Below are 10085 nucleotides of genomic sequence, written 5' to 3'. Positions count from 1 at the left end.
CTCGGCCATGTCTACCCTATTTTCACTTATGTGTTTTCAACGGTGGAATTTCTACACCCCGTAGATTAAGGTGTGGAGCTCTACTATTCTTCATGAATTAATGCAAAGTACTATTGTTCTTCTATTCAATTCAAGCTTATTCTTATTCTAAGATATTCACTCGCACTTCAACCTGATGAGTGTGATGATCCATGACACTCATCATTATTCTCACTTATGAACACGTGCCTGACAACCACATCCGTTCTATCTGCAATAGCTTGAGTGTGTATCTCTTAGCCTCCTGGTTCATGACGCATGGTTGCCTCTCCTGACAACAGAGCCCTCCATTTCGTGAGATTAGAGTCTTCGTGGTATAAGCTAGAATCAATTGGCAGTATTCTTGAGATCCGGAAAGTCTAAACCTTGTCTGTGGTATTCCGAGTAGGATCTGGGATTGGATGACTGTGACGAGCTTCAAACTTGTGAGTGTTGGGTGTAGTGACAGACGCAAAAGGATCAATGGATCCTATTCCAACATGAGTGAGAACCGACAGATGATTAGCCCTACGTAACCCATAGCCGGACCATTTTCACTGAGAGGATGGATGGTAGCCATTGACAATGGTGATCCCCCAACATACAGCTTGCCATGGAAGGAAGTACGCATAGTTGGAAGAAGGCAGTAGGAAAGCAGAGGTTTAGAAGCAACAAAGCATCTTCATACGCTTATCTGAAACTCCTACCAATGAATTACATAAGTATTTCTATCTTATTTTCTATTTTAATTATATTTTAATTATCAAAACTTCAACACCATTTGAATTCGCCTGACTGAGATTTACAAGGATGACTATAGCTTGCTTCAAGCCGACAATCTCTGTGGGATTGACCCTTACTCACGTAAGGTATTACTTGGACGACCCAGTCCACTTGCTGGTTAGTTGTGCAGAATTGCAAAAGTGTGATTGTAATTTCGTGCACCACTCACCGCTTCTAGTGGTGGTTCCCTTTCGAAAAACAAGACGGAGGGAGAAGCTTGGAAGTTGATCAATGATGTTGCCGAGGCTACACAACATGTAAGGGTGAGAAGTAATCCTCTCAAGGGTATGGTAGAACCATCCCCTTCCGAAGCAAGCCTAACCAAAGCACTTGGGATATGACCACCATCCTCACGCAAATAGAAAAGGATCAAAAGGAATACTACGCTATCCAAGCCATCCAAGCCCCACCTCCAATTGCTCAACTTGAAGGCCCTCCTAGGATTTGTGGTTTGTGCCCTAGCACCACGCATTACACCGATCAATGCCATCAAATTCAAGAGGAACATGCCCTTGTAGTGCCTAATGTGAATTACAACAACCATCCATCCTATCATTCTCAAGGCCAAAACAATTACCCTCATGGTGGTAATCAACATCAAGGGTGGAGGGATAATGCACAAGGGAGTAATCAAAACCAAAGATGGAACAACTCTTCTTCTCATCACAACAATAACCAATCTTCATCTCAATACCACCATAACAACACCAACTACCAAGCCAACCAAGGTCACTCCAACCAAAACCAAAATAACTACACCAAATACCAAGCACCACACCATAGACAACAATCCAACCAAACCTCTCCATCTTCCACAAATCAAGTTGATGAGCTTAGAGCCGCTATGGAGAAACGAGATGAGAGCAACAAGGCTCAATTTGATGCCTTGGGTGCTCAATTGGCTAACCTCACCAACATGCTTTCAAAGATGGCCATGTCAAACCAACCCTCAACCTCCAACAACAACACCAACTAACCCTCAAGCTCTTCTAACCTTCCATCCCAACCACAACCAAACCCCAAGGGCGGTCTCAACGCCATCACTCTACGGTCGGAGACTACATTGGAGGAGATACCTCCAAGGGTCATGGAAGATATTCATGAGGAAGAAGTGGTTGTTGAAGCTCCACATGAAAAAGAGGAGGTAGACAAAAGGCATGAGGATGAAGGAGTAAGTCTCAAGGAACCCAAGAGAAAAGCTATAGTGGATGAGTCCATTCCTATTCCGTTCCCTTCTATGGTGAAGAAAGCAAAGAAAATGCCGGAATTTGATTTGAACATGCTTCAAGTGTTCAAGAAGGTTGAGGTAACCATACCACTTCTTGATGCTATTCAACAAATTCCAAAGTATGCAAAATTTTTGAAAGACTTGTGTACACACAAGGATAGAATAGGAGAATTGGAGACATTATCCTTGGGTAGTTCAATTTCTTCCTTGATGGAGCCTATGCCAAAGAAATGTGGTGACCCTGGACCTTATTTAGTGTCTTGTTGTATTGGTGGGCACACTTTTCATGATTGTATGTGCAACCTAGGAGCTTGTGTACGCATCATGCCACTTTCTATCTTTGCGCGGTTGAATTTAGCTCCATTGAAGAAGTCAGCAGCGAAGTTTGCCTTAGCCTATAAAAGTGTGATCACGGTGATAGGAATAGCCGAAGATGTACTTGTGGCGATCGAGGATTTGGTTTTTCCCGTTGACTTTTACATCCTTGAAATGCCTCCAACAGAAAATAGAAGCTCATCCTCCGTTCTACTTGGTAGACCCTTCCTTAAGACCTCTAAATTCAAGTTAGATGCCTTTACCGGCACATATTCCTTTGAGGTTGGAGACAAGATTATCAAGTTCAATTTAGATGAAGCCATGAAGCATCCTCCCGAAGAGCATTCCGTTCTCTGATGTGATGTAATTAATGAAGTGGCAGCGGAAGTGCGAAAGGAAGACTACAACAAAACATGCTACCATATTGTTGAAGAGACGGATGACCAAGAGGATGAACAAGAGAAAGTTGTTGATATTGAACCCCGTGAGCTTGATGATAGGAACCTAAACTTGAGGCAAAGAGTAAATTGAAACCTCTTCCATCTCATTTGAAGTATGCTTTCTTAGAAGACAACCAAGGGTTTCCGGTCATTATTGCTAGTGAGCTTTCTAGTGAAGAAGAAAGGAAGCTCCTAGATGTTCTAAGAAAGTACAAGAAAGCAATTGGATGGAGCCTAGCCGATATTGTGGGGATTGATCCTCGCAAGTGCATGCATCGTATATTTCTCCAAGAGGGAGCTAGGCCGGTTAGGCAACTGCAAAGAAGGCTCAACCCAACTATCCTCGATGTGGTGAAGAAGGAGGTCACTAGGCTACTTGATGCGGGTATCATATACCCAATTTCTGACAGTGAGTGGGTGAGCCCGGTCCAAGTTGTTCCCAAGAAATCGGGCATCACTGTGGTTAAAAAGGATGATGGTGAAGTGGTCACCAAGAGAGTACAAAATGCGTGGCGAGTGTGCATTGACTATAGAAGATTGAACACCGCTACAAGGAAGGACCACTATCCTTTGCCCTTTATCGATCAGATGTTGGACCGTTTGGCAGGTAAATCCCATTATTGTTTTCTTGATGGATTCACTGGTTACTTCCAGATTCACATTGCTCCTGAAGATCAGGAAAAGACCACATTCACTTGCCTTTTAGAACCTTTGCCTATAAAAGGATGCCATTTGGACTATGTAATGCACCTGCTACTTTTCAGCGGTGTATGACGAGTGTCTTTTTCGATCTGATGGAGAATTGTCTGGAAGTCTTTATGGATGACTTCAGTGTTTACGGAACTTTATTTGATTCTTGCTTAGAGAACTTGGCCAAGGTCTTAGCTAGATGTGTTGACACTAACCTTGTCTTAAATTTTGAGAAATGTCACTTCATGGTACGACAAGGTATAGTGTTAGGACATGTAGTATCTCATAAAGGCATTTCTGTAGACCCGGCCAAGGTCGATGTTATTACCACTCTACCTCACCCCTCATCTATGAGGGAGGTCCGCTCATTTTTAGGACATGCAAGATTCTATAGGCGTTTTATCAAAGATTTCAACAAGATTGCTTTGCCATTGTCGCGCCTACTCCAAAATGATGTGGACTTTGAGTTTGACAGTGAATGTGTGAAAGCGTTTGAAGAGTTAAGGAGAGTTCTTACCACGGCACCGATTGTGCGAGGCCCCAACTGGACGTTGCCATTCGAGATAATGTGCGATGCGTCAAACCATGCTGTAGGTGCCGCGCTTGCACAGCGCGATGGTAAACTCCCTTATGTCATTGCTTACTCTTCTAAAACACTAGATGTAGCACAATCCAACTATACCACTACTTAAAAGGAACTCCTAGCTATTGTTCATGCTTTAGATAAATTCAGATCTTATTTGCTAGTATCAAAGATAGTGGTATATACGGATCATGCAGCTTTAAAGTACTTATTGACAAAGAATGAGTCAAAGCCTAGACTCATACGTTGGATCTTGCTTTTGCAAGAATTTGACATTGAGATTAGGGACCGGAGTGGGTCTCAAAACCTGGTTACAGATCATTTAAGCCGCATTGAGAATTTAAAATTTGACCCATTTCCGATCAATGACTCATTCTCCTTGGATAGTTTGCATGCTGTGTCTGATAGCTTTCCTTGGTTTGCCCCAATGGCGAACTACTTAGTTGCAAAACTCTTCCCTCCCAACTTTTCTAAACACCAAAGGGATAAGTTGAGGAGTGATTCCAAATACTATATTTGGGATGACCCTCACTTATGGAAGAGGGGAGTGGACCAAGTAATTCAAAGATGTGTCCCGGAATCTGAAATCCAACCCATTCTTGAAGCTTGCCATTCGTCCGAATGTGGCGGCCATTTTGGCCCACAAAGGACCGCTAAAAAGGTGTTGGATTTTGGATTCTGGTGGCCAACCTTATTCAAGGATGCTAACTGATTCTGTATGTCTTGCCATCAGTGTCAGAAGTTGGGAAACACATCCCAAAGGGATGAAATGCCTCAGTAACCTATGCTGTTCTGTGAGATCTTTGATGTATGGGCATTGATTTCATGGGACCGTTTCCCAACTCTAGTGGGTATCTGTATATTCTGTTAGCGGTTGACTACGTGTCAAAGTGGGTAGAAGTAATACCTACCCGCCTTGACGACACCAATACCGTCATTTCTTTTATTAGAAATAACATTGTATGACGTTATGGGTCGCCACGAGCAATCGTGAGCGACCAAGAATCCCACTTTTGTAACAGGAAAGTAGAGGCATTGCTCAAGTGCTATGGAGTGTCGCATAAGGTTGCCATTGCTTATCACCCACAGACCAACGGACAAGCGAAAGTGTCCAACCGGGAGATTAAGAGAATCTTAGAGAAAGTGGTCAATTCACAAAGGAAGGATTGGAGCCTCCGGTTAGGAGATGCACCATGGGCGTATAGAACAGCTTACAAGACACCGTTGGGGATGAGTCCCTTCCAGATCGTCTATGGTAAGGCATGCCACCTTCCGGTGGAGATTGAGCATAGAGCCTATTGGGCGGTAAAGCAGTGCAACATGGATTTGACCAAGGCAGGTGAAGCCAGGAAGTTACAGCTAGAGGAGCTCGAGTGTTTGAGGAATGAATCATATGAGAATGCCCGGATCTACAAGGAAAAGACTAAAGCATTTCATGACCATCACATCCGGAAGAAGGATTTCCAAGAAGGTGATGAGGTTCTCCTCTACAACTCGAGGCTTAGATTCATGCCTGGCAAGCTCCGTTCTAGATAGGAAGGACCTTTCAAGGTAAATGAGATAAAGCCCTATGGAGTGGTGGAGTTGTTTGACCCTAAAAGCGAAGCAACTTTCAAGGTAAATGGACATAGAGTGAAGAAGTATCATGGCTATAAGCTTCCAAAAGAGCTAGAGGTGTTCCTATTGGCGGATGCACCTAAGGAAGGAGAAGCTTGAGCGACTGACCGTCCAACTTAAGGACGTTAAAGAAAAGTGCTTAGTGGGAGGCACCCCACCGTGGTAAGATCTTCCTTATGTATACCATCTTGTTTGTAGCCTTAAATTCTTGTGAATTTTGTGATTTCTTGATGTTGTTGATTGCATAGGATTGCTAGTTTTATTGTTCTTGTTGGAAAGATAGGATGTTCATATAGTTTTCATCATTTTGGTATGGATGAATTATTGAAGTTAGAGAAAATGCTTTGTCTTGAATGGTGCATGAATTTATAAGTGTTTTCTTGCCTACTAGCTTAAACACCTGCCAAGAATGTGTTAGAGTAGCTTTTCCCTATGTTGTAAAAAAAAAGAAGGAAAAAGGAAAAAAGGGCATCCGCGCGCGCACGCCGGTGGTGGATTTTATACTCTTGGGCCAAAAACCCGAGAGTCATGTCCACTTTATGCCCATCTCGCGCCAGGCACCCACGTGTCCGCGTGCTTGCCGCCTGCGCGCCCTTTGTAATTTAGCTATCGACGCGCAAGCGCACTGTGCGCGCGCGCGCCGATGGTGCAATCTGACCTCTCTGGTACAAAAAACCAGAGAGTTGTGCCATGAGTGTGCCTATTATGTGCCTGCATCCACGCGTCGGCGTACTTGGCGTGTCTGCACCGGTCGCCAATTTGATCAGGCACGCGTCTGCGCACCTGTGCTGCATGACCACCCTAGTACAACTTACCCGAGAGTTAAGCCTACTTGGTGCCAACTCCATGCCAGGGGCACAACTGACCTCACCGTGCGCGTGCGCGCCGGTTGCGCGAACTAGTTTAAAAGCTGGCGCGCCCTGTTCTATCCCCATTTCTTACCTCTTTTCTTATCTTCTTTCTCTTCTTCCTTCTCCATCACATCTCTTCTCTTCTCCCTCTTCCACAATCCACCACCACCGTCTCCGGCTACTCACCGGCGATCACCACCCCTTCCGGTTGCACTACATATCTTCTATTTCTTTCTCATCTTCACAAAAGAAAATTCTACCTTGTTCTTTTCCACTTCTCAAGGTTCTACTTCTTCCACATCTCTTCTATTACTTTCTTTGCATAATTTCTTCTTCTAGTTTGATTCTTCTTGTTGATTTACTTTTTTTTTCTTTTAGTTGCATGATTACACTACTTATGTTTTTGTTTGTTTACTTTTCCTTTTTCTTGCTTTTCCCATGGATGTTGAATTTGAGTTTAATTTGCCTTAATGGATCTTCTTGATTGTTTCTCATTATCTTTGTCAATAAGTGATGCTTATGTGATGATTGATATTTCATTTTGGGATTCAAATTGGTTGAGTATCTCATAATTGCTCATTGCTTGAAAATTGCACGCCAAGTGTTCGAGGAAATGCATGAATGTCATTTTGGTTTATTTTCATTATGTACTTTCAATTTATTGCTTCTCCTCATTCACTTGCTTTCTTCTAAGTGCATTGAGTCCACTTTACTTGTTTAGAGTGTATACTTGACAATTAATTACTCATTGAACATGACTTGCTCTTTGTTATGGATGCTTGAGATTATTCTTCTCATGCCATTGCATGCTTTACTCCCTTGCATCCCATGCCAAGTGTTGTGACCCATGCCTCTATAATCTCTTTGTTGCGCTACTTCTTTTGGGGCATTACCCTTCACTTGCATATTTTTCTTAACATGATTCTTTGGGTTTAATGTTTTTCTATTTCCCTTCCTTTCTCAGGATGGCCACCAAGAGAGGCAAGAAGAAAGTTTCAAGGAAACCAGCTGCAAAGAGGGCACCCCAAAGATCAAATTCTAAGGCGCACTCTTCATTAGGAGCCAAACCCTATCTAAGAAGGCAAAGGCACCCGCTCCTATTGATGAGAAAGAGAAGAGAAAACCGGCAAAGGATTCTTCAACATTCCCCAACCGCTTTTGTGAACTTGTGTTCCCTATCATGGTTGAGAGGAACTATCATGCCGAGCATCTACTCGCTCCGCCGGACAAGGTTGCCCCTTGTATTTTACCCCGCATTGAACGGCGAGGATGGGAGTTCCTTCTGAGAAAACCACAAGAGGTCAACCTCTCATGGGTAGTAGAATTCTACACTAACTACCATCTTCCCTCTCTTCAATTGGTATACATGCGCCGGAAGCAAGTATCAGTTTCAGAAGAGGCTATTCAGCAAGTTCTTAATGTCTTACCAGTACCGAGTGATATGGATGGCTACCAAGAGGTCTTACGTCAGCGAGAAAAGTTTGGGTTCGATTGGGACTCGATCCTCCGAGTTATTGCTGAACCAGAGGCATTTTGGATCCATGGTCGACTCCGGATGAGGCCCAAGTGCATTGACGCTCGCTTCCTCACTGTAGAAGCTAAAGCTTGGGCCCAGATCCTATCCCACTATGTGCTACCTAGCACCCACAAGTCGTCCTTCACGGCGGATCTCGCATTGCTTATTTGGTGTGTTCTCACGGAAAGACCGGTGAACATTCCACTTCTTGTCAAGCAAGTGATGGGACAAGTCCACGCCGGGGGCAATTTGCCATTTCCAGCATTGGTATCCGATTTAGTTGCTGCTGCGGGTGTTCCTTGGGAAGACATGGACACTAAGGCTATCATTCCGGCTAAGGGCGATGTGGTCCCAAGCGGAAAATACTTACATCTTCCCATGAACAACCTAAGCCTTGACATTGCCCTCCCATCTACTATTGCTTCCACCTCATCATCACCACCACGGCAAAGATCCACACACAAAAGGATAGAATATCTACACCGGAAGCTTGATAGATATGAGCGGCACAACCAACGCCGATATACTTACATCAAGAAGCTTCTGCGTTGTGTTACCCCTAGCATGGAGGAACCCAAAAATATTCACATCCACCACAAACCCAAGTGATGGGAGCTCTGATGGAGGGGATAGTAAGGGTTCCGGTCCCGACCGTCCTTTGCGCATCGTTAGTAGCACGGAGGACCATGCTAAATTCTAAGTGTAGGGAGGTCATTCGACCGATCTCCATAGGTAACAATCTCTTCCATTCAACACCCATGGATTTATATTTTGCTTGATAGTTAGTGCATTGCATGTGTAGTTAGTCTTGCTTGTAAATACTACTTGCATAATAGTTAGTTTTTATAGAGTTGCTTGGTCAAAATAATGACTCATTCCCCAAGAAACTGTGTTTTGGGGTACCCTACCAAATTTTGAAAAATTTTTGTGGCAAACTTGCTTTAAGAATGTATTTTAGAATATAGTGGTTGAGCTAAGGACATAAGCATGTAAGTCTTGAGCCTGTTGTATGGTTATATCTTCTAACCATTGATTCCCATTCTTGTGTACATTACTCTCTCTATGATTGTAATCCTTGCTTTGTCTGATTCTATATGTCCATTACTTTGTGTATGAATGCATTTACATGATTGAGGCCATCATTTCAATAGTTACTTTTCCCGAACGGCCTTAACCTTTTTATCTACCATTGCTAACTAATTTTGAGCCTATGATAAACCCTCTTTGTTCTTGAAAAGAGCACATCAATAACCCTAAGCGAAAAATAATGAATGTCCCTAAATTTGGATCCTTGATTAGCTTAGGTAAGTGGAGGTGTATATCAATTAATTGGGAGGATATACTTGGGAAACTGGGTAGATATAAAGAGGTGTATTGTAGTTGTAATTGAAAATTCTAAGATTTAGGAACATACTCATATATTGAATGATTGAACCATATGCATTGAAACTTTTTGTACATAAAACCCCAAGAAAAAGAGGACCAAAAAAAATAAAAAATAAATAAATAAATAAATAGAAGAAACAAAAATATGAAAAAAAAAAGAGAAAGCAATGAAAGGGGACAAAGATGCCTCAAGACAAAGTAATAAAAATAATGCATATGGGATGTGAATTGAAAAGAATGCATGAGTATGCAAAAAGTGAAACTCAACGGTAGCTAGGTAATGTATTATAGTTGTATAGGTTGTTCTATGTCTCTAGTGGGATTTTAGGTTAATCAAGGACTCAAATTTTAAGCTCACTTGACCATATGCATCCTTACCTTCACCCTAGCCCCATTACAACCCATGAATAAGACCTCATGATACTTGTAAGCATGCATTAAGTAATTGTTGATTGTTAGATGAAAGAAAAATCTTGGAAAGCGTGATTAGGAGAGGATTGAGTGACGAACCCTATACACTCAAGCGAATAGAGCGGATACACTTTCGGTGAGGGTTCGATGCTCAACTCCTTGTTCCCGGCTTTCACAAGCGTTCATTTAGCAAGTTATATGCACTTCATAGTGATATTCAATTTGGTAGGATTCATGAACCACCTAG

The sequence above is a fragment of the Arachis hypogaea genome, chromosome 12 (assembly GCF_003086295.3).
Source record: "Arachis hypogaea cultivar Tifrunner chromosome 12, arahy.Tifrunner.gnm2.J5K5, whole genome shotgun sequence".
Taxonomy (NCBI): domain Eukaryota; kingdom Viridiplantae; phylum Streptophyta; class Magnoliopsida; order Fabales; family Fabaceae; genus Arachis; species Arachis hypogaea.
The sequence above is the reverse complement of the archived record's forward strand: the minus strand, read 5'-3'. Positions refer to the sequence as shown.